At 44.5% G+C, this 27,727-nt stretch overlaps 1 long non-coding RNA gene across 1 annotated transcript in view; it reads right to left on the bottom strand.

Annotated features, from left to right (window-relative positions):
- Positions 1 to 2,130: 2,130 nt before the first annotated feature.
- The window catches only part of LOC146785568 (uncharacterized), a 49,349-nt gene continuing 23,752 nt past the window's right edge, over positions 2,131 to 27,727 (bottom strand). Inside the window, exon 3 of the long non-coding RNA XR_014970446.1 lies at positions 2,131 to 2,744. This is a non-coding gene — a long non-coding RNA (uncharacterized LOC146785568). The remainder of the gene's footprint in view (positions 2,745 to 27,727) is intronic.

Here is a 27,727-nt window from a genome sequence, read left to right as displayed (position 1 = left end):
TACACTCGCTGGGGTTCACTATAAACGTGCCGTAGTCGCACCTGATTCACTCTCTATAAACGTGCCGAAGTCGCACCTGATTCCCTCTCAGAAGCTCCTTTTCATCAGAGCCGTCTGGGCACGATTCAGTTTTGGGTCTATCCTCCGGAGCAGCGAGTCTGGGATATTCGGGCTATGATTCCAATCTTTCAGCCTCTAGCCTGGGAGTTGCGGTCTTCTATACACCTTTCCGCCTATACCACTTCTGCCCAGAGTGCTGAAGAAGATCAAGCACGACCGGGCCCAAGTCATGCTTGTGGCTCCGGACTGGGCACGAGGAGTCTGGTATCCCGAGCTGCTACACATGGCCATCGATCTTCCGATCAGACTGCCTCTTCGGGAGGACCTTCTGTCGCAGTAGCAGGGGACGGTCCTCCACCCGCACCTATCCAGCCTCCACCTCCTTGCATGGGGATTGAGCGGTGGCAGTGGACGGCTTTTGACCTGCCTCCCGAAGTTTGTGATGTTATCTTGGCAGCCAGGCGTCCCTCCACTAAGACGGTATACGCCTGCAGGTGGAACAAATTTGTGGCTTGGTGCGCAGCAAAGGCTGTGGATCCGCTTTCTGCCCCTCTTTCTGAGGTTCTCTTCTTCCTTCTTTTTTTTGGCCCAGCAGGGCGCTGCTCTGGGCACTCTTAAGGGCTACCTTTCGGCCATTTTATCCTTTCTTAGGCTTCTTTATCAGCCTTCTCTTTTCAAGTCCCCTGTTGTAAATCACTTTCTTAAGGGCATTACTCATCTTTTTCCTCCTGTTCCCTTCATAATTCCTTGGTGGGACTTGAACGTCGTTCCTTTTGAGCTGCTTCATAACTGTCTTCTCAGACATCTGACACTTAAAACTGCCTTTCTGGTTGCCATCCCCTCTGCTCGCAGGTGACTGAACTCCAGGCTCTTTCTTCCAAACCTCCTTTTCTGGCTCTTCATCCGGACATGGTCGTCCTCAGAACCAGACCTTCCTTTCTTTCCAAGGTGGTTACTTCTTTCCACATTGGTCAAACAATTGCTTTGCCTACCTTCTTTCCGCCTCTCCATCCTTCTAAGGAGGAAGAGAGGCTCCACCAGCTGGATCCAAACGTGCGCTTTCCTTTTATTTGCACCAAGCAATTCGAGGTGGATGACCAGCTCTTTGTTGGCTATGTGAGTGCCAGAAAAGGTCGGGCCGTGCACAAATGGACCATCTCTAGGTGGGTCGTTTTGGGCATCAAAGCTTCCTACTCTTTGGCAAAGAAGGAGCCTCCCGTTGGACTGCGTGCCATTCCACCTGGGTTACGGCAGCTACCATTGATTTGGGACGGGGAGTTCCCCTCAATGACATCTGTCAAGTAGCTATGTGGGCATCTCTTCATACGTTCACAAAACACTACAGCCTGGACAGTCAAGTCCGGAGAGACGGCTTCTTTGGCTGTTCTGTTCTCCACGACTTTCTGGTGTGAACTTGGTTTGCAGACCCATGGGTTGGTATTGCTGGGGATCTATTCTAAGGTAAGGAATCTATAACTAATTGTCTCTTTCAGATGAATAAGTTACTTACCTTTGGTAATGATATATCTGTAAGAGCCATAGATTAGATATAGATTCCTTACCGTCCCACCCATCCTCCCCGTTCTGCGAACTGACTTCTAGGGTCCGGGAATCCCTTTCAGGGCCCTAGTTTTGTGCACCAGTGGTCAGTGTCTTGCATGGCTCTATGCTTCTGGCGTGGAATGTCGTGTAAAAGAACTGACGTCAGCACTCGAGTGCGGCATCTAAGTAGCTACCGCGACGTCATCCTGGCGACCACGTCACCAATGACGAACGCGGAGCCGACCAACGCCACCTTTCGACTTGCAGGGGTACTGCTGATGAACAAAATTCTTCCCATCCAGTGTGACGCATGGGGGTAATTCTAAGGTAAGGAATCTATAACTAATCTATGTCTCTTACAGATATATTGTTACTGAAGGTAAGTAACTTGTTCAATAATTCTACATTGTTATGTTTGAAACAAACATGCTATGTTTTTGAAACATCAAGGTGCCACTTCCTTCAGGGAGAATGATAACAAATCTAATGCCACATTAAACAGATGTTTTAATAGGCACAAGTCACCAACTTAAAATGTTACACCATGATGTCTCATTGACTATCAGGCCTGCTCTTTTTGTCCGGCAGTAAGCTCTGATCTTCCAAGAAGTCTTCAGGACGCCTCTTTCTTGTTCTTACATGTTCGTGAGGTGGTACAATCACTGCACTGCAGGCTTCAGAAAGGTCAGGTGCTTCGGAAGTGGTAGACTGGATAAGATCTAACAAGCATTGCAGGGAATGGCTAATTTGGACATTAGTATGCCGCATTTCTTCTTGGCAGCTCAGCATTCTAGTTGCAAGTTGGCACATGGTGCTGGCACATCTTTCCACCCCTTTAGCCAGCTGAAAAGTGGATCTGCTTTGCATTAACAAATGACTCCCAATGTTTGATAGGCCTCTCTCTAAAACCAACTCTAGGTCCCGCGCACGCTCCAAAGTGCTGGCATCATTACTGTCGCTGTTGGTCAACCCCAATGCATCAGTTTCAGGCCTCTCATGGTGTGCCTCATTCAAGTTGCTAGACCACTGCTCTGTGCATTCCTCACTCTGTGTCTCAGGGTCACAATGGTTCTGAGAAACATCATCAAGACTGGATAACTTGTTGTGGCTCGTGTGATCAGAAGTATCATCACTTTCGGAATCTGTGGATTATAAGGATTTTGTATCAGAAACAAATGTGCCTATTGTGCATATAATAAAAACATTTCTTAAACTTGGATTAGCTTGTGAAAGCAAATATATTTTGCCCTGTGTATTTATTTATACTTTTTCTAAAAGGCTATTTACTGACTCTTTTTTGTTCACTCAACTTTCACCTTTCCTCCTTTTTGAAACTTGTTGAAGGAATGCAAAAACTGAAGGCCTGAGTATGCTATGACAGAATTACATCAGCTCTACTATCTCCGAGGTGGAGGTAATTGTACCAGAGCTTTCACCACCTCCAGAGAACCTTTCCATAATGTACTGTTTGCCTCGCCTTAATAGGCCTGGGTGGAAAATCACTCTGCAGAGTTACATAAAAACTCCACAAGTTTCAGTGGAGTTCCCAGAACTGAGAAAATGCATGTTTGTCTGCTTACGCTGTGATTTAGCTCCAGTAGTGCGTTCCGCACTGAAAAATCAGTGCTATGGCACCACATGGTTCATAAAGGCGCCCATTTTGTTTTATCTAGCATGCTCTGCTATTTTCTTCTGAATCTGTAATGCTGTATCCCATCCAATCCACCTCACTTTTCTTAATCATTCCCACCTTTTCTTTGTTACTTTCTGATTTTCCCTGTCTGTATGTACGTCAGTGTATGTTTTTTGTGATTTTTTTTTTACTTTGTTTTTGTTTTCCTTTCCTGATCTGCCCTCTCTGTCCTGCGGTTTCTCTTCCCATACAAGTCCAACTTCAACCCAGTCCCAAAGGGCAGAAGCAAGCAGCGCTGCCTGCAACCTCTGTGGGTGACGCAGATGGGCAGCTTGCAGCCCCGTCCTATTTTTGTCGAGGCAGATGTGGCTGCGCTTATCTTTTAGGTGCAGCAACACCTCCCCGCAAGTTGACAGTAGGCAGCAGATCCCGGAACAGTTACGCCTTGTGTTAGAATTGGGTGTTCTAGGGGCTAGTGTGGCACACCACCAGCATCATGTGCACCCAGCAGCAGCTGACAGGCCAGTGGGTGGACATCCTGTACTGGGAACAGGAAATGTTCGACCTGCTACTCGTTGACACTGAGGGCCTCATAAGTGATATTTTTGTTTTTTAAAAATTCTAATATTAATTATTACTTTTTTCAAGCAGCACAGGTAACTTTACGTGATTATTTATATACATAAATCTTGTAGAACCGAGTCACAAGAAAACAGAAAAACAAAGGTGAAAAAAAAGAAAAGGGGGCAGGGTAGAAACACCCTGACCCCAGGGCCAAATAAAAGCATATAAAAAAAAAAAATCAGCCGAATTCACGCTGGGGTCGCGAATCCGGCCGAGAAAAAAAAAAAACACCAAGCGCGCCCTCCCGCGCTTCGTTGGATTTAAGCCCCCTGGTGGGCCAGGTCCCGGGGGCACCGAAAGAAATTTGTGGGTGGCTCCAATCCCCCCCACATTGCCCCAGGGACCGCCACCTCCCCGGGGTAAGATTTATGAGTTGCGGGGGGGCACGCAGCCCCAGTGGCCGCCACCTCCCCGGGGCATGATTTATGAGGTGTGGGGCCACGCAGCCCCGGGGACCTCCACCTCCCTGGGGCTCAGTTTAAAAAAATGTGTGGGGATTGCATGAGCTTCCCCCCAAGCCCCGGGGACCACCACCTCCCCGGGGCTTTGCACTTCTAGGGAGCGGGGCCGCGCGGTCCCCCTCATGGAGCCCTTCATGGCCCTGGGGACCACCACCCCCCAGGGCGGCTCCTGCAGTGTCCCGGGGTGCCCACCCCGGGACACTGCTGTTTGTTATGGCAAACACTGGTTTGGATTTTGTAAGCGAGAGCAGGTTTCCTGCTCTCGCTTACAAAATCCAAACCATATTGCTTTTCCACAAGGGGAGCTGCATGTCAGCAGCTCCCGTGTGGAAAAGCAATGCCGGGTCCCACAGGAGGTGGTGAGCTGGCGGGACCGTGGGGAAATTAGGGTCCCCCTATGGTGCCCAACGGAAAGGCCGGCCCCGGGTGGATGGGGTCCCCGGGGTCATGAGTGGCCTAGGAGGGGGCCACGCGGCCCCCCTCCTCAATTAGAGAAAAAAAAAGAGGCACAGTCCCGGGGCTAATAGAGGCCTCAGGAGGGGGGCCACGCAGACCCCCTTCTACATGTAAAAAATATATAATGATGCCCATGCCCCGGGGGATGGTGTCTCAGGGGCCGAAATTGGCCTAGGGAGGGGGGCCTCACGGCCCCCTTCCCGTTTACATTTAAAAAACAAAAAAGAAAGGGGTCAGGCCCTGGGGGATAAGGTCCCCAGGGCCCAAAAAAAGGAAAGAGAATTTTTTTTTAAAAGCCGGCATAAGTACACACATGTCACATCAGGCCCCGCCCCCTCCCTGCAGCCCTCAGCAAACGCGCCCCTGGCGTGTTGCAAGTTGGGTAATGAATTCCCCTTGAATATTGAGGGTCCCTGGGGGCCAACTAGCCAACCAGGTACGTGCACCAGGGGGTGCTTTTGCACAGTGGTGCAGGGAGGGGGCGTGGCCTGATGTGACAAGTGTGCAAATGTGCCCTTGAATCCTGAGGGCCCCTGGGGGCCAACTAGCCCACCAGTCACATCCAGTAAGTGCCACAGAGTTGCGTTGCAGAGGTGTAAAAAGGGGCGTGGCCACGGACCACCTCTCTGCAACGCAGCTCTGTGGCGCTTACTGGAGGTACCTGGTGGGTCAGTTGGCCCCCAGGGACCTTGAGGATTCAAGGGGAATTAAACCCCTAAATTAAAACCCACCAAGGGGCGCGTTTGCACAGTGGTGAAGGGAGGGGGCGGGGCCTGATGTGACATGCGTGTACTTATGCAATCACTCCGCCAAAACCCACGGACTTATAAATTCCCCATGCACTCTCTTTGCAGTACTCTAATCTTCCAGTCAGTACCCATGTCCTCATGGAATGACCCAGGTACTAACACATGCACTGCTACAATCCCCTGTGCACTACCCATGCAGACCTCTAACCACCTACACAGTACTGATTCACTCCTCCAATTACCTAGGTTGTACCCATGCACTCTAGAAATCCCTCTGTCACTACCCATGCACTCCTCAAATCACCGATCCAGCATCATGTACTTATCCAATCACTCCGCCAAAACCCAAGCAGTTATCAAATCACCATGCACTGTCCTTGCAGCACTCTAATCATCCAGTCACTATCCATGTGCTCATGCAATGACCCAGGCACTAACTAATGGCAAATACAGAGGAGGTCATGCTAATTACAGGGGTACCCCAACGCATAGTGTTCCCTAGTGTATGTAGGTGTTTACACTGTATTCTAAGTGTCTTTTAGCATAGCACTGGCTCCGGTCCTGGTTAGTCAGAGTCAGTTATCACCAGTACCCGTCACTAAAAAGTTGGGGGTACAGGAGGACTTTCTGCTCCTCTGTTGGTTCTTTCTGCACATTTCTTGCTTCTTCCTGCACTTTTCTTCGTCTTTCTGTACTTCTGTTGCCTCTTTCTGCATTTGTCTTGCTTCTTTCTGCGCTTTTCTTCCTCTTTCTTCACATGTCCTAACTTTATAGGCAAAGTTAGAAATTAGCATTTAAAAAAACATTGAAATTCACTGAAAAAAACATAGGTTTCAGGCACGTTATAGTTAGAATTTAGCATTTGAAAAAACATTGAAATTCACTCAAAAAAACATAGGTTTCAGGCACGTTATAGTTAGAAATTAGCATTTAAAAAATCTTAGAAATTCATTGGAAAAAAACATAGGTTTCAGGGACGTTATAGTTAGTTGGACATTTCACTTATACAAAATCATAGAAATTCCCCCGTTATAGTTAGTTCAGCCATATATAACTTGCGCCCCTGCAATGCATTGCTGATGACATCACATATTACATCATTCATGACATGGTCAGTGACATCACTGATGACATCTCAAATGACATCACTGATGACATCACTGATGACATCAGCCACGTCAAAATCTGATGCACCTCCTCACACTCTAATATAACTTTTGAGTATGGTAGTCTGTAAAATACAGACTACCATTTTCGAAACCATCGACACACCAATACCAGTTACTACATACACACTCACTGATTCCTAGGTCTACACACACATCCACTCATTCACCCATACAATCACTCATACATACAGTCACTCATCAATACAACCCTATCATATGTACTCATACACCTATACAGACACTCACACACCAACACTCATCCATGGAGTTACTCACACACCTAGTCAGTCATGCAAAGAATCAATCACACTCCAATTTCCTCACCTATAGTTATACACACACCACCTCACTTATTCAAACGTATACTAACACATACTTACTCTCTTATACAATCACTGATACAAGTACACACTCATCCATACAGCCACTCTCACAATCACTGACTCTCACATATAGTCATTTATATACTCCAACTCTCACATGCACTGCCTTTTACATATGTAGTTACTTGGACATTTACCGCTGAGGCATCCAATCTCTCACCAACACACCCATACACACACTCACCCACCCATACAGCTGTTTCCACATGCACTGTTCAACCCATACACCCAGTGAATCAACCACTCACACATCTATTCACAGAGTCACACACCTCCCACCCACCCACACACACACACTCAGTCTCCCATACAAATACTCAGGCAACCAATCAATAACCCATATAGACACTCATGTAGCTACTGACCAACACATGCAGCAGCTTACACAACAACAGACATACTCATACACACATTCAGTTTAGTCACTAACCCATGCATTCAGTAAGACACATTTAATCACTCACTTATACAGTCAGTCGCGCACCTACTAAATCCTTCATCCAGACACTTATACACCCACTCATTCTTCAATACACCTTGGCATATATATATATATATAAACATATTTAAACCTTACAGAAACACACAGTCACTGGATGATGCCATCAGTGATGTCATCAGTGATGTCACTGACCATGTCATGAATGCTGTAATATGTGATTTCATCAGCAGTGCATTGCGGGGGCGCGAGTTATAGTTAGCTGAACTAACTATAACAGGGGAATTTCTATGGTTTTGTACGAGTGAAATGTCCAACTAACTATAACGTCCCTGAAACCTATGGTTTTTTCAGTGAATTTCTAAGGTTTTTAAAATGCTAATTTCTAACTATAACGTGCCTGAAACCTATGTTTTTTTTAGTGAATATATATATATATATATATATATATATAATAGAACGGTATTGTGAAACAATATTTGAACATTGCTGTTTCCGATGTTTCCGAGTGCAAAATGTTCAGTGACACCGAGACACAGGAAGCCGCGGATTTGGTGATCAAGGATGCCGGATGCAGGCGCAAGCACTGACAAAGGACCAGATAGTTTAAAGGGATGGTACGTAAAATTGGAACGCACTTATGAAAAAGAAGTAAGGAAGTGGTGGGAGGCCACTTCCCTCCAGAGATACCTCGACGTGGGGCACATACCCAGGGGACTTCGGATCTATACAATCCCCTCATATGAAAATCCAGACCCCAATCTTCTCAAAGACTGGGCGGAGCATACGGTGGCATCATCGAAGGGTATGGTCCAGATTTTATTAACGTATGCTAAAAGCGACAGAGCAAGACTGCTGAATGAGATCAAGGAAATCGAACAACAAATTTTAGCCTTTGAAGAGCAAACAGAGGTAGACAACCTCAGAGCAAGGATGAAAACGAGGCTCATCTTGTATGAAAACGATATTAAATGACGCAAAGAAAACAAGTTTGCGAGAGACCAACAGGACTACGAGTAGGGCAGGGTGCTAACCTTTGCCAAAAAATATGAAGCGCCGAGGAAAGCACTCCAATCAGCAACCCAGAGGAGCAAACTGTCAGGATCACGCCCCGGTGAACACTGACGGCGCCGCGGCAGGAGATTACTGCGACGATCCAGACTAGCAGTATACTACGATTCCCATGAAGCCTAGCGGCGTCACGTCACATGTGACCGCCGCTACGCACGTAAGCCGGATATAGGGATTCCAGGCAGAGTCAGCGCTGCCGATGATTCGACCGAAGCAGCGTCCCGACCGCAGCCAGGTCCTGGAACGATCCCTGTGATTAAGACCACACACCATTGAGAAGCGTTACCGTGAGTATGCGCAACTCTTGTTGTCAAGCGTAGTAGAGTACTGGGTTAAGGCGCTGGGTATTTGGGGAGAGGCTTCCTCCAGGAGTCTCTGTGGGAGACAGTAGTTCTCTCTCTGTGGTTCCTTGTGAGCCCTCCGAACCTCGCTTTGTGAGTTTACGATTGTTCGTTCCTCCATTGGAGAGACAGCCAGTGGGCGTCTCGTGCGAAGGAACCCTATGGACATCTCTGAAGCAGTTTACACGTCTTGTTGTACTACGCGTGCAAGTGTGGTACCTTTCGTTCCCTCGTTGGAGAGACAGCCAGTGGGCGTCTCGTGTGGGGGAACCCTTTTACACCTTTGAAGCTGTTTGCACGTATTGTTGTCCGTCGCGTGCAAGTGCTGTACATTCCGTTCCTCCGTTGGAGAGACAGCCGGTGGGCGTCTCGTGCGGAGGAGCATGAAAGCACTAACCAGTAATGTAGTAGATCTTTCTTCTGTTGTCGAGCCTAACACTTTGGGGTTCTGGCAGAGGAAATGAATGCTAAGTTGGTGCTCTCCCTACTTCTTCTGAAACGTTTACCCTTGGGCTTCTGAACACAACAGTACCGTTCCCCACCTATACTTAAACCAACCCAATACTGGGGCTACACATGAATGGATAAAGACCCTCTCCCTGGTATGCTTGTGTTGGTTCCCCTGTGAGGATCCCTCCGTGCACTTCCCCTCGAGAGCTCTCTCAAACTTATCAAGATACCGGTGACAGGATATTTTACCCAAAGAGTTGAACTGCACCGTTGAGTGGCTCAGTCTGTTGTCTCGGTTCATACTGGTTGTAGTGCTGTGGTGTGAGAACCGGAGTCATCGAGGGGGACATACACTGTACTGAGCTGTCTTTTATGTTTTACTTCTACTAGGAGAGAGAAACCTGGGAGGGCAGGGCCTTGCCTCAGGTGCACACATCCGCCTAGCCGTCCTTGCCATTGGGTAGGTTGAAGGAATCAGGGATCCGCCCTGGGGTATTAAGGGAAAGTGTTACGGGCTCAAGACCTTTGCCTAAGGTGTTCTCTTTCTCCTCTTTCTTTCTATAGTATTGGGACGACGGTGTGCGCTCCCTCTCCTCTCTCTTCCAGTCTCAACATTCACCCCTTGTTTTGTTTCAGGTAGGGGAGAACTGTTCACCTAAAGATCAATTGTCAGAAGGGGGAGTGAGGGGAGGTGGGGTAGGTGAAAAGAACAGCCAGGACTAATCAGGTTCTTCTTGTGTCTCCTTAGATCTCCCTCCCTGCTGTTCCCATCCTTTCCTTCCCCCACTTAACTATCTCACCAGTCCGAGTATATTGCTCTTCGGACTTGGGGCAGTTTAGAGGTGGACCCCTTGAGCATCGGCACAATCCCGAGGACCACGGACGGCGATTCCTGACACAAACAGCAAGACCCAAGGGACACATCGGAGTCAGAAATAGAGATCGACCAATCTGAGGCTGAAAATATTCCTGGAGAGTCAGGAACAAGCACAAACCAGGAACCAATTTTTTTGAAGGAATACGAGGTAATGAAGGAGTCGTGGAGAAGATATCCACAGAGAGTGAAACCCCCAGACAAAAACAGCGTAAAACCAGGAGAGGGGGTGAAAACCGGAAGAGGAGGTGGCACGCCCCGGATGACAAGGAGCAAACGGGGAAACAACAAAAAATGAATAAACTGGCTGTGATCAACCTGTCTGCAAGGGCATTATCCGATGTTGAAATCAAAGTCCTAGAGATGGGGTTAACATTCTGTCCAACATCAGAATGGGACTATATCGTTTTATACGTAAGTTAAAATTGGAAAAAACTTTTACTCTACTTCCAATTGTATCTGGATCTACAACCTCGCATGAGGTGACAGATGAGCTCACAGGGCATGACCTTGAAGCATTACGAACACTTCATGCACTACATATGGATACTACGCTAAATGAATTGAATGATGAAGATCTTGGTGGCAATAACCTGGGTATTGAGCAAACCAGTGGTAAAAGCAAGTTTAAAGTGAAATCCACTTTCATGAACTGAAACTCATCCTCTTCCAAAATACCACTTATCCTCCATTTGTCAAGCAAGTCAAAGAACAGTAGCACACTGTTGTTGTATCTATCTCTTTTGATTTTTGTGCAGCTTATCCGGTCCCCAAGCAGCCGTAACGCTTCCTCCTTGTAAAGCTCTTTTGCCATCACCACCACATCACCGCCTTTATCAGATTGCTTTATAATGATGGTGACGTCCTCTTTGAGAGCTTTGACAGCTAACCACTGAGCTTTCGAAAGATTAAAGGAGCATTTGTTTTTTTGCTGATGATTCCCCGTCCTCAATTTATTCAAATCTTTAATCATAGTCTCGTGGAAACAGTCAATAGCATCAAATGGCATCTTAGGGATAAACTTTGATTGTCCGGTGTTGCCCACATTCTATCACTTACCCAAAGTACACAAAGACGCCCATAGACCACCAGGGCGTCCGATTGTTTCCAGCAAAGAAAGCCTGCTGGAGAAAGCTTCCATTTATGTGGACCATTTTTTATTTCCTCTGGTCAAAGATTTAAGCTCTTTTATCCAAGATACTACGGACTTTATCAAACGCATCCAGGATATAAAGTGGGAACCTGATTTGCTCCTCATCACTATGGACATAACCAGTTTATGAACTTGCATAGCGAACATTAGTGAGCTTGAAGCACTCCAGTATTTTCTTAAAACCAGACCTCTCAAGTTACAGATGCATAGTACAGTCAAAAAGTCAAAAATTAGCTATATTCGATTTTGTTGTAAAATCATAAAAGCACATATTTCATAGTACAATAGATAAAAACATTAAAACGTTTTATATAATAAAATATCGTCACATGTTTACGTATATAACATATTCAACAAAAATCGAAATACACATCCCTATCACTATGCATTGTCAATGCTAAAATTAGAAAGGGGTAATCAGTTAGAAAAAGATAAAATAAAAAATCAAATTTCAAACGCTGCAGCCTAGGTTGCCCCTGCCCCCATGGTATTCCTCACTCCTATTGATAATCTCAAATAGGAGGAGACCGCTTTTACCACAAGAGCTGTTTCTAATTGCTTCAGTTTACAATATGCTGCTCTACAACTCCTAATACCCCATTTTATAAGGATCGGCTTCAAAAACCTTTTCCTCGCAATCTCATAGAATTTACAATAAAGAATGCTGTGAATGTTAGACTGATCGGCTAAATCATCACAGGGGCACTTCACTAGTGATTTGGACCAATCATTACAATTGGAAAATGTTAACAGTCGAAAAAAAGTGCCAACCCGGAACCTGGTCAACAACAACCTCAAAAAAGGACTAGGTTCTGACAATAAATACGGTTGAATACCTACATGAAAAATCAATAAATGGTTTTCCAGGGTTGTGCATTTACCCTTTTCAGCAAGCCTCCTTTTATTCTGTAAAAATTCCAAGATCATTTTTTTAAGTGTGCGTTTTGGGACCGTTTCTAGGCAAATTGGGTTTTCAAAATATTCTTTATGCCATGGTTTTGATGTAATGTAACCACTTAATATTTGCAGCTCCATCTAAAGCTAAGCAGTCAGAAACTACATCTCTGTTTAAGGATGTTTCTGGTGTTACCCAAATTATATGCCATAAGAGCAATGGGTAAGATTTAATCGTATCATCAATAAAAGGTATCCCAAGTTCACTATGGCTGAAATAAGTAGACATGGATTTGGGGGCTGCCAACAAATAACAAATAAAATCATTTTCAGTTCGTTGTATCTGGTCTGCTTTGACAATCCCCCAAAGTCCTGCGCCATAGGTGCCGGTAGGAATACATTTTGCTTTATAAATTTGTACAAGCTCCTTGACTGGTCGGCCACCTGGTTTCCTAGAGAAATTTAACAGAGCACCGTTGGCCCTACTGAAGGCCAATTTTCTGGCAAACACTGCCCCTTTCCAATTCCCTCTGCTATCAAAATTAACTCCTAGATAGCAGAAGCTGTCAGTATTTTTAATCTTATCTCTTTTCAGCAAAATTGCCTTACTATGTTTTCTAGAGGTGCTACGTGTCATAGAATATGTTTTAGAGACGTTAATTACTAATCCACGAGTGTTCATATAGTCTGAGAATACGACCACCGCCCTTTGTAGGCCAATAAAGGTACGTGACATTATTACTGCGTCGTCCGCATACAGAAGAATGGGGATGGATGTTCTGCCAACAGCGGGGTAATCGAACTGAAAGTCCCTAAGATGTTGTCCCACGCTATTAATATATAGGGTGAAGAGGAAGGGTGCTAAAATGCACCCTTGTCTAAATCCTCTCTTGATGTTAAATTTATCAGAACAAGCCCCCCCTCTCCCGTAATGTACCCTGGCCCCCGCATCCCTATATAATTCTCTAATACATAGAATGATCTGTTGGTCTACACCCATGTCACTAAGCGTCTTCCATAACATAGAATGATCTACACAGTCAAACGCGGAGCTTAAATCCACGAATGTAATAAATAGGCTTTCCTTCTTGGCTTGAGTGTACTTTGCAGTCAGCGAAGCAAGATTTAAGCCCTGTTCAATTGTGCCCTTGCCACTGCAAAAACCATATTGTAAATTTGATATGATATCTTGATCCTCTGCCCAAACCTGGAGCCTATTAAGAATAATCCTGCCCGCAACCTTCATTAAGGCATCCAAAAGGGATATAGGTCAGTAGCATACGGGGTTGTTCCTATCCCCTTTTTTGAAAATGGGTATAACCACTGCCTCTGACCAAGTTGAAATAAAGCCAGAGGCGTTAGCACAATTTAGTACATTTGTTAATAGAGGTGGCCATAGAGATATCTCAGATTTAAATAAATGCATATACAATACAGATGCATAGTAAAATGTTGCTTGAAATTGCCGAATTCTGCTTATGTAATAATATTTTTCTGTTTGGTGGCCAATTGTATTCACAAACCCAAGAAACCGCGATGGGCATGTGCTTCGCCCCCAGCTACGCGAACTTGTTCGTGGGCTAGTGGGAGAAGCAGGTGGCCTGGGCGGAAGACAATGAAGGGTGAGTCGAGAAAATTACCCTATGGGCACGATATATTGACGACCTTTTCATTGTCTGGAAAGGAACACCAGAAGAGGCGGCAGAGTATATTAATATTCTCAAAAATAATACACTGAATTTAAGGTTTACCAGTTGCATGAGTAGAACTGAGGTGCCTTTTCTAGATCTTTCAGTATTTGTGGCCAATGGCAAGATCTGTACGAAGCTTTATCATAAGCCAACTGCAGGGAACACAGTTCTTCACTACAAAAGTCAACACCCTCGAACATTCATCCATAGCATCCCCTATGGAGATGTGTTGCGACTTAAAAGAAACTGCACACTCTCCTCAGACTGTGTACAGGCAGCAAGCGAGTCGTTGGGAAGATTCAGGCAGAGGGGGTACAATGGCCGTCTTTTAAATGAGACAGCTCTGAGGGTACAGGCCATTGATAGACAGGCGCTCTTGGGATCTCAAGAAATGACAGAGGTCCAAGATGGTGAGAACGCAGAGAGTGTACGACTCATCCTGGGATTCTCCACAGAATCAGTAGCCATCAGAAAGTTGGTGGAGAGAAACTGGAAAGTATTACAAACAGACAATGCAATTGGCAATATCATATCAAGTAGACCAGAGATCACGTACCGGAAGAGTAAATCACTAAAAGATCTTCTAGTGCGAAGCCATTTTTCTGAGAGTGTTTCTAAAAACACATTAGCTGGTTTTTAGGTCTCGTCTGAGACAGCGATTTAGCGCTGCTCTGGCGAGACTTATAGTAAGCGAGTTTTGGAAGTGCAAACAGTGGCTTTTCAGGCCTCCAAATACAGTGCATGTACGTCGGCCGGGCGCGCGCACCATTTGGAGGCCTGAAAGCACTCGTTTGCTTTCACTTTCGTGGGCCGCACGGCCTCTCCCACACTCTATATTTTCACGTCCACCCATTGCCCCCACTGTTGCTCTCCGGTTCTGAAGTGCATGGGAACATACTCTGACTCCTTCTCCTTAGTGCCAATGTTTTTTAAGCAAATCACCGTCAGCTGAGATGTCTGCCTAAAGAGACCACCATATACAGGCACTAATTTAAAACTGTTGCTGCAGGAATAAGACAGCACAGCAGAAAACCATAGATTGCGTGGTAAATATGCCTAACAGTTTACAACACTAATAATGTGTTTATTAATTGTACTTTATACTGCAATAATACAATTTCTAGGCGCTTTAAAATTAGTTGTTCCTATTGCACAGTTTAAGGACAACAGAAAAATGGAAGGTTCAATTGACCCTGCTGGAAATCGACCGTGTGAACCCATATCTCAGCGGATGTTAATGGCAAGCTTTAAGCTCAATGAGCCACCCTGCTGGCAAGTACAATACGTTGCACAATTCCACTTCAGCAGCTCTTACTAGCCTCTCTTGGCTAAAAGCGAACGCAGAGTGGCATTCGTTATCTAAAAAATGAACGTATCATAGGAATGGACTGCGTCGTGTGCAATTATTCATAATTATCAATGGTTCATCCTCAGGAGTGACTATATAGATGTATAAAATACTACATTCTGAACGTGTTTAATAGGATTTTCTACATTCTGTGGCAAACGTGCAAATGTTACATCTTCATTTAGTCCCGCGAGTGCAGGTTCACTAGAAGTTGCAAAATCCATCTAGTGCCGAGCTACTAGTCTGAATTGTAAACAGAACAAGGTTTGTGCAAAGCCTCAAGCTCTTACTGCAAAATTTCAGAATACAATTTTAAAGAAAGGACTAGGGATATATGTGGTATGGAAACACATTTTTAGGGCTTACATTTGCAGCAGTTGTGTCAATCTGTACACTGCTGAGAAGAGCTTGTGTGTTCTGGGCATTCACTTGAACCCACGTGTTACTGCATTTAAGATAAAGCACATAGCCCAAAGTTAGTCGTAAGATAAACGACTGCAGCACTGGTTCCCAGTATGCGCAAATCTGCTGAACCATAGAGCGGGAACGGAAAGGGAACTCTAAAACAACATTCTGGTCTCAGTTGGAAACTTCCCACCTTGTTGTTTCCATCAATATGTACAAGTTGATGAAAGCCGCATATACAGCTCCTACCAGTGATAACGATCTTAACCAGGAGGCGGCGTTTCTCTTTATTGTACCACTGAAGACTACACATCAAACACATCTACAAACTATTCAAACATTTCACACCACTCCAGACTTCTTGGCGCATCATTCGGTCTTCTTCCGATACCAAGGTGTGAACGCTTTTCAAACACATCCGGCTGAAAGGCTGCCACGGCAACACTGATAACTATCTTAATTAGGAGGCTAACTTTCAGTTTATTGTAGGATTGCTGTTTCCTTTCACAGCAGATTCCTAAACAATTTAAAGCTGTTAGGCCACTCCAGACTTAGTGGCACACTGTTTTTTTTTTTTATCCTTTATTTTTTATAAAACAACGTCCAAAGTTAATTCAATGCCTTTGCTAGCTTTCTTTTTACATTTTGCTTACACAAACATTTACATGTAAAAATGCAAGTGCAGAATGCTTTACTCACTATTTTGCTCGCATAGTAAACATGAACTCACCATAAAAAGCAGGAACGGAACTGTCTGTTATATTTATTTAAAGTGCATGGGAGTTAGCCTTAATCACTCAAAATGTTATTACTTATTTTGGGAGGTTGCTGTATTGCACCATTAATAATATGCTGAGGTTGTGACATGCTCTGATATAGGTACAAATTTAGGATGCTGCTGTATTTTACTATTAGCAATAGGTAGGGCCGGCTTTAGCACTGGTGGTGCCCGGTGCGACAATTATTTTTGGCGCCCCCACCAAACTCCTTCTCGGATTTACTCATTGATACCCGGCAAAAGTACCCCTCATCGCTTCAATCACAAGTTATTGCTAAACACAGCACACACCCTCCACATGTCAGCGCCCAGTGCAGCAGCACCAGTCGCACTGCCCTAAAGCCGGCCCTGGCAATAGGCAGTGAAAATGTAGCTTAAGGGAAACATCTGCAGACTTTGTCCCTGGGAGCAAAGTTCGAATCTTGGCTCGGAAATACTTCTTGTGGGTATAAGCACATTACTTAATCACTATCTGCCTAATAACAAAATATTTCTTTTATCCCTCTGTAACGTAACTCGTGCTCATATAAACAGCTGCATTGCGTTTGGGCCCAATCTTGCGCTTTAAAACACCAAAAATCGCTAGCTTAAATTCACAATGGAATTTTTAAAAATTACATTAATGCATATATAGGGAAATCACAAGCAAAACAGCACTATCCATATAGCAAATTGACTTTTTGCTACTTGCACACACAGCATTCTAGTGAAACATGTACTAATGAGTGCAAGGAGCCCCTTAAGCATATCTTCCACGGGGCCCCCCTCACGTTTTCTGATGCTCCCTACTGTTGTCACATTAGCAGCACCTGTCCTACCGTAATACACATGCTAGTCCCCGACGCTACCCTGCTAGGTCATGCAAGAGCATCAGACCACTGAAAGCTGTACTGTACTTCCTGGAATACATCATATGCTAGGGTTGTAGGCAAACTTCCCATTTATTGAGGTGGAGTTAGCTGGCATTAATATTAGGCATGCTGCAGTAACCACATAATATTTCTTTTATCCCTCTGTAACGTAACTCGTGCTCATATAAACATCTGTATTGCGTTTGGCCCAAATATTGCGCTTTAAAAAACCAAAAATCATTAGCTTAAATTCACACTTAAATTAAACGCACACTGATGCACGCCGCACACTGCTGCACGCCGCACAATGCTGCACGCCACACACTGCTGCACGCCACACACTGCTGCATTACTCACTGCTGCATGCTGCACGACACTGCTGCACGCCGCACACTGCTGCACGCCGCACACTGCTGCATGCCACACACTGCTGCACGCCACACACTGCTGCACGCCACACACTGCTACACGAAACACAGCTGCACGCCGCACACTGCTGCACGCCGCACACTGCTGCATGCCGCTGCACGCCACACACTGCTGCACGCTGCACACTGCTGCAAGCCACACACTGCTGCACGCCGCACACTGCTGCACGCCGCACACTGCTGCACGCCGCACACTGCTGCACACTGCACACTGCTGCACGCCGCACACTGCTACACGAAACACTGCTGCACGCCACACACTGGTGCACGCCACACACTGGTGCACGCCGCACAATGCTACATGAAACACTGCTGCACGCCACACACTGCTGCACGCCACACACTGCTGCACGCCACACACTGCTACACGAAACACTGCTGCACGCCACACACTGCTGCACGCCACACACTGCTGCATGCCGCACACTGCTGCATGCCGCACACTGCTGCATGCCGCACACTGCTGCATGCCACACACTGCTGCATTACTCACTGGTGCATGCTGCACGACACTACTGCACGCAGCACACTGCAGCACGCAGCACACTGCTGCATGCCACACACTGCTGCACGCCGCTGCACACCACACAGTGCTGCATGCCTCACACTGCTACACAAAACACTGCTGCACGCCACACACTGCTGCACGCCACACACTGCTGCACGCCACACACTGCTGCACGCCTCACACTGCTGCACACTGCTGCACTCCACACACTGCTTTTATGCAAGTTTATGCTACTGACATTGTAAATGACAATGCCTTTTATTTGTTTTAAAACAAAAACATAAATAAAAGGCATTGTAATTTTACAATGCCAATAGCTCAAACGCATAAATGCGAGACCTATTGCATTGCAAATGCTTGTTATCCATGCACTGCCTGTAAGGCATGCAAGAATAGCAACAAAGTAAAAGAATATTCTATCCCAGGAAGAAAGGGGAAGCGCAGTATCGATAAACTGATGAATTGCAACACTAGTTTTGTTGTTTATTGTTTGGTGTGCCCGTGTGGTCTCCAATATGTTGGAAGCACTATCCATCCTGCTAAGAAACAGATATTGGAGCACACACGGGCAATCACCAGTGGTGAGGCATTTCGCAGAAATGCATGAATCACGTAGTGACAGACTTAGCTAATTTTGTCTGGATCATGTGCCTGCAACAGGAAGGGGGGGAGACAGGGTGAAACAGTTACATCAGCTTGAAGCAAGATATATCATTGAGCTCCAAACACGTATTCCTGGGGGGTTGAACATGGAGGAGAAATTGTGGTCCTTCATTGGTTAAACTACTCAGATGATTGACGTCTATTCTGAACACCCAAGGTAGCTCAGAATGCTTTTCTGAACTCCTCCATAAACGAAATCTTTGCTAATGACTTTTTCATAATCATTTCAATTTTTTGAATTTCGGTATTTTTGTGTATATTTTTTGTTTTCCCCAAAAAGGTTTTCTCTAATAAGTTATCCCATTAATGCACTTATTTTTTAACATCCCCAGAAGCATTGCAGGATTTAGTACACAAACGATGCACAGAGCGCATTTGGACCAGTAAAAGTTGCTGTTTTGAAATTATAACCAATAAATGATAGCCCATTTGAGGGCTTAATTTTGGAAAAATGAAATACTTAGTGCTGTTGAAGGAGACAGTGGAAGTAGCCATGATTATGTTGTTTAATGGCATATCAAATAGTTATTAACATAATGGTGGCAATGATCAATTGAAAAATGTGAAAAATCTAAGAAAACTTGATTCATCTATTTATTTTCTGTAGTATGAATTTTTCAACATAAATCATGTACTGCAACAGGTTTTAAATAGCAACTTAGTGTATTTTACCTAGGCTAAAATGGCCACCATGTTTACGCGAGCCAGTGCGATGCATTGTAAAGTCCTTTGTCTATGTTGATTAATAGCCCGAGTGATTAAGCCTGTTATTTAAAGGTCATGAAATGTGTAACAAACTAACACTGACGAAGGCCAGGGTGCCGGAACACGTGTGTTAGTAATTTGCCTCAGAAACAAGAATAAAATAATTTTCATGATGGAGCTGGAGTTCGCAGCGTGGTTTCTTTGATGGCGACGTGGTGATCTGGAATATATATATATATATACCATAACTACAAATGGAAATGCGTACACCAATAAGTTGTTTGAGAATTTAATCCATATAAATCCACCACAGTGTAGAAGAAGGCGATAAACAACCGCTGCATTTCGGCAAACAGGCGTCTTTCTCAGAGGTGAGTGAGTACCGCCCTAACTAAACTTAAAATGCTATACCATCAGCCATACTCTGCTGCTAAACATAAACAAAGGGCTAACTAATCCCCAGTGCCTTATCTGATAATATGACGGCCATCCTAAATGTCCCAACTAAACATCGCCGGTCATGTCACTGCCGTAATTACAATAACTAGCTATTTCCTATATAGTTCAACACTACAGTCACTAAGCATAGTATTGACTATTCATATCATGAGCATGCATATTTTTATAATTCATACATAACAGAATTATGTACTTTGACAGAAAATGTACTAAGGTGATACATGACTAGCTTCTCTAAGTGACACAATGGCTGGGTATCATCAAGGAGTTCTGCATGCAAAAATAGCGATCATGCAGTTTAAAAGAGTATATCAAACAACAGCCTGGCAAATGTAGCATATGACACAGACATGCCAGCAACTTACAATATTACAAAACACGATCCTGCCCAAGTGAGTGACACAATAGTAATCCTCAATACATGTTGTTGCCTTGTATGATTAGCATGTAGAACACATTAGAATACATGCAAAACAATTTATCCCAAGTGGGCTATTCCAATGACTTCAATACTAATTCACCCATATCTCTAAACAGGCGTTCACATCTTTCTCAATAGTCCCTTCTACCTGGCTGGCACATGACTCCACAGTATCATTTACACTGACTATTCTCAACTTGAGTTGATGCGCCACTTATGTGCTCCATGTGACCCAAAAGCCCTGTGCCAGAGTGCAGGACAAAGAGAGAAAGAACGCGAAGAAATAGAAGAGGGGAGGCAAGAAATCAGAGAAAAAAGAAACAAAACAGATTGATTAAAAGCAATTAAAATCCAAGCAGTTTCAGAAGACTACAGTCACATGCTGACAGCTCACTACACACACTACTACTAAACATCATTTCCCTGAGTATTTGGTATGCTGCGTAAGGAAAGAATTGAAAGTTACCACAATAAACCTTCATTGTAGCAACCTAAATGTACATTCATTTCTTCATCCAAATTCAGGCCCACTTGGAGTTTTGTGTTTAATGCCAAAATGTGTTTAGAATATAATCTCCTCAGCCATTGTGTCACTCAATGAAGCTATTTATGTATTACCTTAGTCCGCTATAATGCAAGTGTACTTTTGCTGTCAAAACACATAACTCTGTAATGTATGAATTATGAAAATATGCATACTAGTGATATGAAAATGTAATATTATGCTTATTGACTGTAGTGTTGAACTATATAGGAAGTAGTCTCTTACTGTAATTACGATGTTCAGTTGAGACATTTAAGATGACTGCCATAGTGACACTGTGGATTTCTTAGTCTTTTATGTTTAGCAACTGAGTATGATGGTATAACCTTTTAAGTTTAGTGGGGGGTGGTACCCACTCACCTGTGAGCAAGTCGACTGGTCGCCAAAACACTTTGGGTGTTTATCAGCCTTCCTGTACACTGTGGTGTATCTAAATGGACTCAATTCTCAAGCAACTTATTGGAGTGGATGTTTCCATTTGTGGTGGAGAGTGGGTATGGCATTATTTTGGGTTCTCACACCCACTACTGCAGCACTACCGACAGGGCTGGGGACTGTGAGATTATAGTGGACCATATATATATGCTTTTAATCTGTAACCAATGATTTATGCCCTTGTTATAAGGCAAATGAATACGAATGATAACTAACATTGACGAAGGCCAGGTGGCTGAAACGTGTTTGTTAGTTGACACTTTTGAAAATGAGCTGGAGTGAATACATTTTTTTGATTTAAATCGAGCCAGAGTGTGCAGTTTTGTATGTCGTGGACTACGTGAGTGGAGATATATATATCTATATATATCCTACTGGTGGTCGCCCATTGGTACATAGGTAGTTATATCTAGGACCTAGTTTCCATGGGAATAATGTTTTGTTGTTTGGATATTAACTTTGGCTCTGTTTGACAAATCATCACAAATGTTTCAAACCTAGTTTACCACTCACTTCAACTGCTGTCTGGAACATTTTGTGGTGATTTGTCAAGCAGGGGCAGAGAAAAAGGGGGTCCAAAAACGCATTTGACCCATGCAATTTCCCATAGGGATTTTAGACATGACTACAGCCCGAACTGCTGAATGGAATAACACCAAATTTGGCAGAAAGTTAGATCTTGGTCGAGAAAGAGTGCTTTATGTAATTTGGTGTAAATCTGTTCTGTAGTTTTGTAATTAATAAAGATAAAATATTTATGTATATCTAGAGACGCTGATTCACGCGCAAACAGCAACTCCTGGGTGGCAAAGATAACAGATAAAATTGAATGAAAGGGTCAGGTTAGAGGTATTAGGCCCCCATGGGTCTGATAGAGGGGTCTGTAAAGAACCTCTCATTGGAAAGAAATTGTGAAAACATAGTTTTTTTCGCACACAAGAATCCACACATCCACTGCATCGTTCACTGTGGCTCCCAGAGTGAATCTGAGGTGTATCTACAGAGCCATATATACCAGTCACAGACCCCCTCACACACTGTCACACCCCCATTCACACATCCATACACCCACACAACCGTTCATACTCCTATTCACACAACCACTCACAGACCCACACGTCACTCACATACTCACATCCATCCAGCCAATGATACACCCACTGACAAACCTACAAAACCACTGACACACCGACATAAAGACCCATACAACCTCTCAAATATCGACTGGCACACACCCACAAAATCACTTACACACCCACCCACGTACAAACCCACACAGCCACTCACACATCCACTCAGACACCCACTCACAGACCGACAGAGCCACTAACTTTCATTCACACAGCCACTCCCATACTCTCACACAACCACTTACCCATGCAGACACTGATACATCCACTCACAGGCTGAGAGACCCACTGACACACCCACTCACAGATCCACGCAGGCCCTCATACACCCACTCACACACCCATATAGCCACAGCCACACCCATTCACATCCATACACCCACACAACCATGCACACATCTATTCACACATCCATATAACCCCTCACACATCACTCACAGATCAACACAGCCCCTCACAGACCTACAGAACCACTTTCGCATTCACTCAGACCCACTCTGCCACTCACACACTATCACAAAACCACTTGCGCTCCCATAAAGACACTCACACACTGCCCTCTGTGAATCAGAAACAGATCCAAAGATTCAGATCCTAATTAACAAAATACACCCATTCACACACCCACTCACACATCTATGCACTCACTCAAACACCCTTTCACACACCAATGGAGTCACTGATACTCACACGCTGAGAGGCCCACTCACGCACCCACTCACAGATCCAAACAGGCCCTCATAAACCCACTCACACATCCACATACACACCCATATAGCCACTTAGACACCCACTCACAGATCCACACAGCCACTTACACTCCCACACACACACACTTATGCAGAAAAACCAGTGACACACCCGCTCACACACCCACACAGTCCCTCTCACACCCAGTTACACACCAACAGAGCCATTAACACACCCATATAGCCCTTCACACACCCACATAGTTTCTTACACAATTACTCACACATACAGGCAGTGATACAGTTGTGTAAATTGTAATAGGATATATTTGCATTAAAAGTGTTGTTGTTTTGTATTGAATGTGTGCTTCTGATTGGGACGGATCTGCAGATCCATCGCAGTTTCTCCTGCATCATAGCCAGCACACCCCTTATTTGGCCAAGGCTCCACAGCGGATCCACGTATCCAAGTGAGAAATTAGAAAACGGGATTTGAAAACAAAAAGAGCCAGTGTTTTAGAAAAGGGCTGCCTCTAAAAAGAACCTTTGTGTTTATGGTGTATAGATGATAACTACACATAGAACCGGGTGCAGTCTGTTACGTTGTTGAGGAACACCCTGTTACCTGTGTCTGTGAAATTAACTCATCTTTTCGATTTATTCCTTACAGGTTGAGGCTTAACTTGTTATGGTATTTAGAGTCCATGTTGTGGTCTCTGAGAAATTCAGTAATAGTTGTATTGACATGTTTCATGGATTTCTTTAACTGCAGACAAAATTGGGTTGACCACTGCCATTTCTGTCTTTGGCAAATGTTGGAGAACAAAAAGGCAGTATGTGGGAAAAGTGGCATTAATGTACCAAAGGTATTGTTCATTTGGATATCCAGTCCTACCCCAGTAATTGTGCCTATGTCATTGCCACCACAGTACACAATCATGAGATCTGGATGTTGGCAATGTGCAATGCTTTAAACCAACGGCAGCAATTGATGCCACTTTAACCCTCTCTGGTCAACCCGAGTAATGTCTACATTGGTACACCAAGGTCCCTGTCGATGTCGCTCTTTCTAGCACTCTCTCTGTCCCAAGACACAAACTAAGGCCCACAATCCAGATTCTGACTATTTTGGAGACAAGCAGGAGTAGCACACAGGAAAAGACTTCAGACGTATGAGGCAGTTTTCAAGATGAAAGGCAGCCAAAATGGAGACAGCAAATAAAATATAAAAGAACATATTTGATTGGATAGTGGAGATGTGCAGGGGACTGAAATTAGGTCGTTATTTTAACAACAACTTTAACTACCTCTGAAATTGACTTTGGAAAAATAAAGAAAGGTTATGTTGTTTGGGATATGCTTGAAATTGCTAACAGTCAACCACACCTGCTACAATTAATGTGAAGCTAGTATGCTGTTTAGAGAAAAGTCTTGTGAATTTCTCACCTAGTGGTAGGCAGAGACTATTGGAAACATGGTAACTAAGGAAACTGAGCTAAAAGTGTGTGGGGGCAAGGGAACAAAAGAGACTGCAATCTGAAACTGAAAAGCGGACTGGTGTACACAAATTGCTCAGTAGGGAGTGTATGTCTTGTAATTGACAATATTTTTAACAAATGTGTGGATTTGCGGATCCAACATGGGTTCACAAGGGGCCCTGCGCTGAGCACCCCAGTGGATCCATAACAAAAACTACCAAATTAGGCTTCTTTGAAGCAAACATGGAAAGGGTTAGAAATTAGTGACCATTTAGGAGTGGTATTACAAAAATAAAAGATGAAGGTTGTCTGTGATTTGCTAGATATAGGTGTATGAGTAAGAGCACATGGGTCACAGACCCACTCACACACAGCCATTGTAGGTACTTTTCTACTGAGAGTGGAGTAGGATTGTAATAGTTTTCACATGAGATTTGCAATGGAAAACAGATGTTAACAGAAATTACACTAAGATGTTGGACAACAGGAAAGAGATTTACCCACATTTTAATTAGGTTGTACCTTTGAAAAGTATATTTGAAAAAGTGTGAGTGCATATAAGCTGAAAGAAAAAGTGTAGATTCAAGACACTACAGTAAAAGGCTAAATAAAATGGCACTTGGATGAGAAAATTATCTAAAAATATCGTGAGCAGCAAAGGAGGAAGGGAAATTGCTATACTGAAAATATAGTTATATTATTAAGCCAGAATGAATAAATGCGTTAGAAATTAGATGTGGGTGGTTGCTTATAGTATGTAATTTGCAGGCACGCAAAAAGTCAGGCAAGCGCTTACACACCCATTTGCAGTCCCACAAAACCCCGTACGTAACCACCACTCATACAGCCAGACAGTGACTGACACACTCAGTCACAAACCCATAAAACCCTTCACACACCCATTTACTCACCTATTCATCCACTTACATAGTCATTCACACACCCATACAGGCACTGTCACACACAATCACACACCTATACACCCATGCATGTACCCAGCACTCAGTCAGTAACACATCATTTGCAAACCCATATGCCCAGTTATACACCGAGTCACCCACTAATACCGCCACTCAACTACCACTTCATCCTCCATGAGCTGGCGCTCATTAGGCGTGGCCAGCAGAACCTGGCCTAGGATGTGGCCGATGTCTAAAAGGACATGGTTCTCCTCAGAGACCTCTGTTATTGAACATTGTATTCGGTGGAAGTGCCTGTTGTGGGTGGAGAGGGTGAGAAGGGGAATTTGGAAATGAGGATTTTTTGTGGCCTTGCTTGGGGAGTGGATAGGTCTGTTGTGGGTGGAGAGGGTGGGAAGGGAATTTTGGGGTGTATGCTTGGGGAGGTGGGTGCAGCTTTTGTGAGTGGAGAAGGGGAAGGGGAGTTTGGGAATGGCAGAATTTGTCTGTTTTTACTTGGGGAGGGGGATGGGCCTGTTGTGAGTGGAGACGGTGGGAAAGGGAGTTGAGGAATGGGGAATTTGGGAGATTTAGTTTGGGAAGGGTGGGCCTGTTATGGGTAGAGAGGATGGGAAGGAGATTTGGGGCATTTTTTTTAGGGTAATGGACCTTTTTTGGGTGGATAAGGTGGGTGTCTCATATAAAAAAGGGGCCTTTATCTTCTTTAGTATCTGTATTTGCATTGGTAATTAGTGCAGCATTGTGGTTTATGAGAGTGAGACAAGAAGTTGTCCTCTAAAATTGTCACACATATGTACAACTACTTTTCCCATTAGACTTTCCCCACCTGAAATCTCTTGCCATATATTTATTTTTCAGCACGGTATACTCACCTCTTCCTGCTGTCCAGTATACCCCAATACTAGAGTGGGAACAGAAGACTCACTATAGTATATGGGCCAGTTTCACAAAGTGTAAGTTTACTTTTGTGAATCAGGCCCTATGTGATTGAGTTTATTGATTAATGAGGTTATGCAGCACCTAGCCACCTATCTGTGATACTTGTATACTAGATTGTTTCTTCCCTTGTCCAACCCGCTGTAACTATTGACCACTAATGGGGGTCTTCTAAGTGGCAGAACATACACAAAAATCACAATCTCTCCTTCCAGAGAACAACTCCAGTACTAAAGGGCATATTTAACATATTTTCACGCCACTCACAGCAGTGAGCCACCTTGCTGTGCTACGTGAAAGGGCAAACATGCATTGTATTTAACATCATATTGTGCATTCTTGTCCTTTCCTTGTGCTAGCGTACTTCAGGCAGCCTGACACCATTGCAGGTGCCCTCGTACCATGGTGCAAGAGTGCCTGCGTAACAAGGAGTAGTGGTTTTGTGCAGGAAGGGATACCTTTCCTGCATGGCCCGGGAGGGGGGGCCACCTGGTCCCCCCTACCTATTCACAAAATCATACTGGCCCCAGGGAGGTGGTTATACCCAGGCCGTAAATGGCCCTGGAGGGGGGTTTGTGCCCCCTTTATAGAAAATTGGCCTGGCCCCGGGGAGGTATTGGTCCCTGGGGGTGAAATGGGCCCAGAAGCATGGCCCCATCCCCTTACAAACATTGACCTTGTCCCAGAGAGGCGGTGGTCCACAGGGCAGAATATGGCCTAGGGAGAGAGGGGTCGCATGTACCCCTCTCCCCAATGTAACTAGAGATTGAGACTGCACTTGTTTTTTTATTTTGGCCGAGATTTGTGTCTCCTCCACATTTTTCACTGCAATTTAGAAATAATTGTGTCTTCACCCCACCACCAGGTCTAGAGGGTGGGGTACTCCTACCTAATCCCTTCTATTTTTTTGTAGTTTTTTTTTACAACTCAGCTGAGTCCGAGTCACAAATGGCTGCCAAGACGTCCTGGTTAAAGAGTTGGCAACCAATCAGATCACAGCATGAGATCTGTCAGATCCGCAGAGGATTTGCGTCCCTAG

The sequence above is a fragment of the Triturus cristatus genome, chromosome 11 (assembly GCF_964204655.1).
Source record: "Triturus cristatus chromosome 11, aTriCri1.1, whole genome shotgun sequence".
Classification (NCBI taxonomy): domain Eukaryota; kingdom Metazoa; phylum Chordata; class Amphibia; order Caudata; family Salamandridae; genus Triturus; species Triturus cristatus.
The sequence above is the reverse complement of the archived record's forward strand: the minus strand, read 5'-3'. Positions and strand labels throughout refer to the sequence as shown.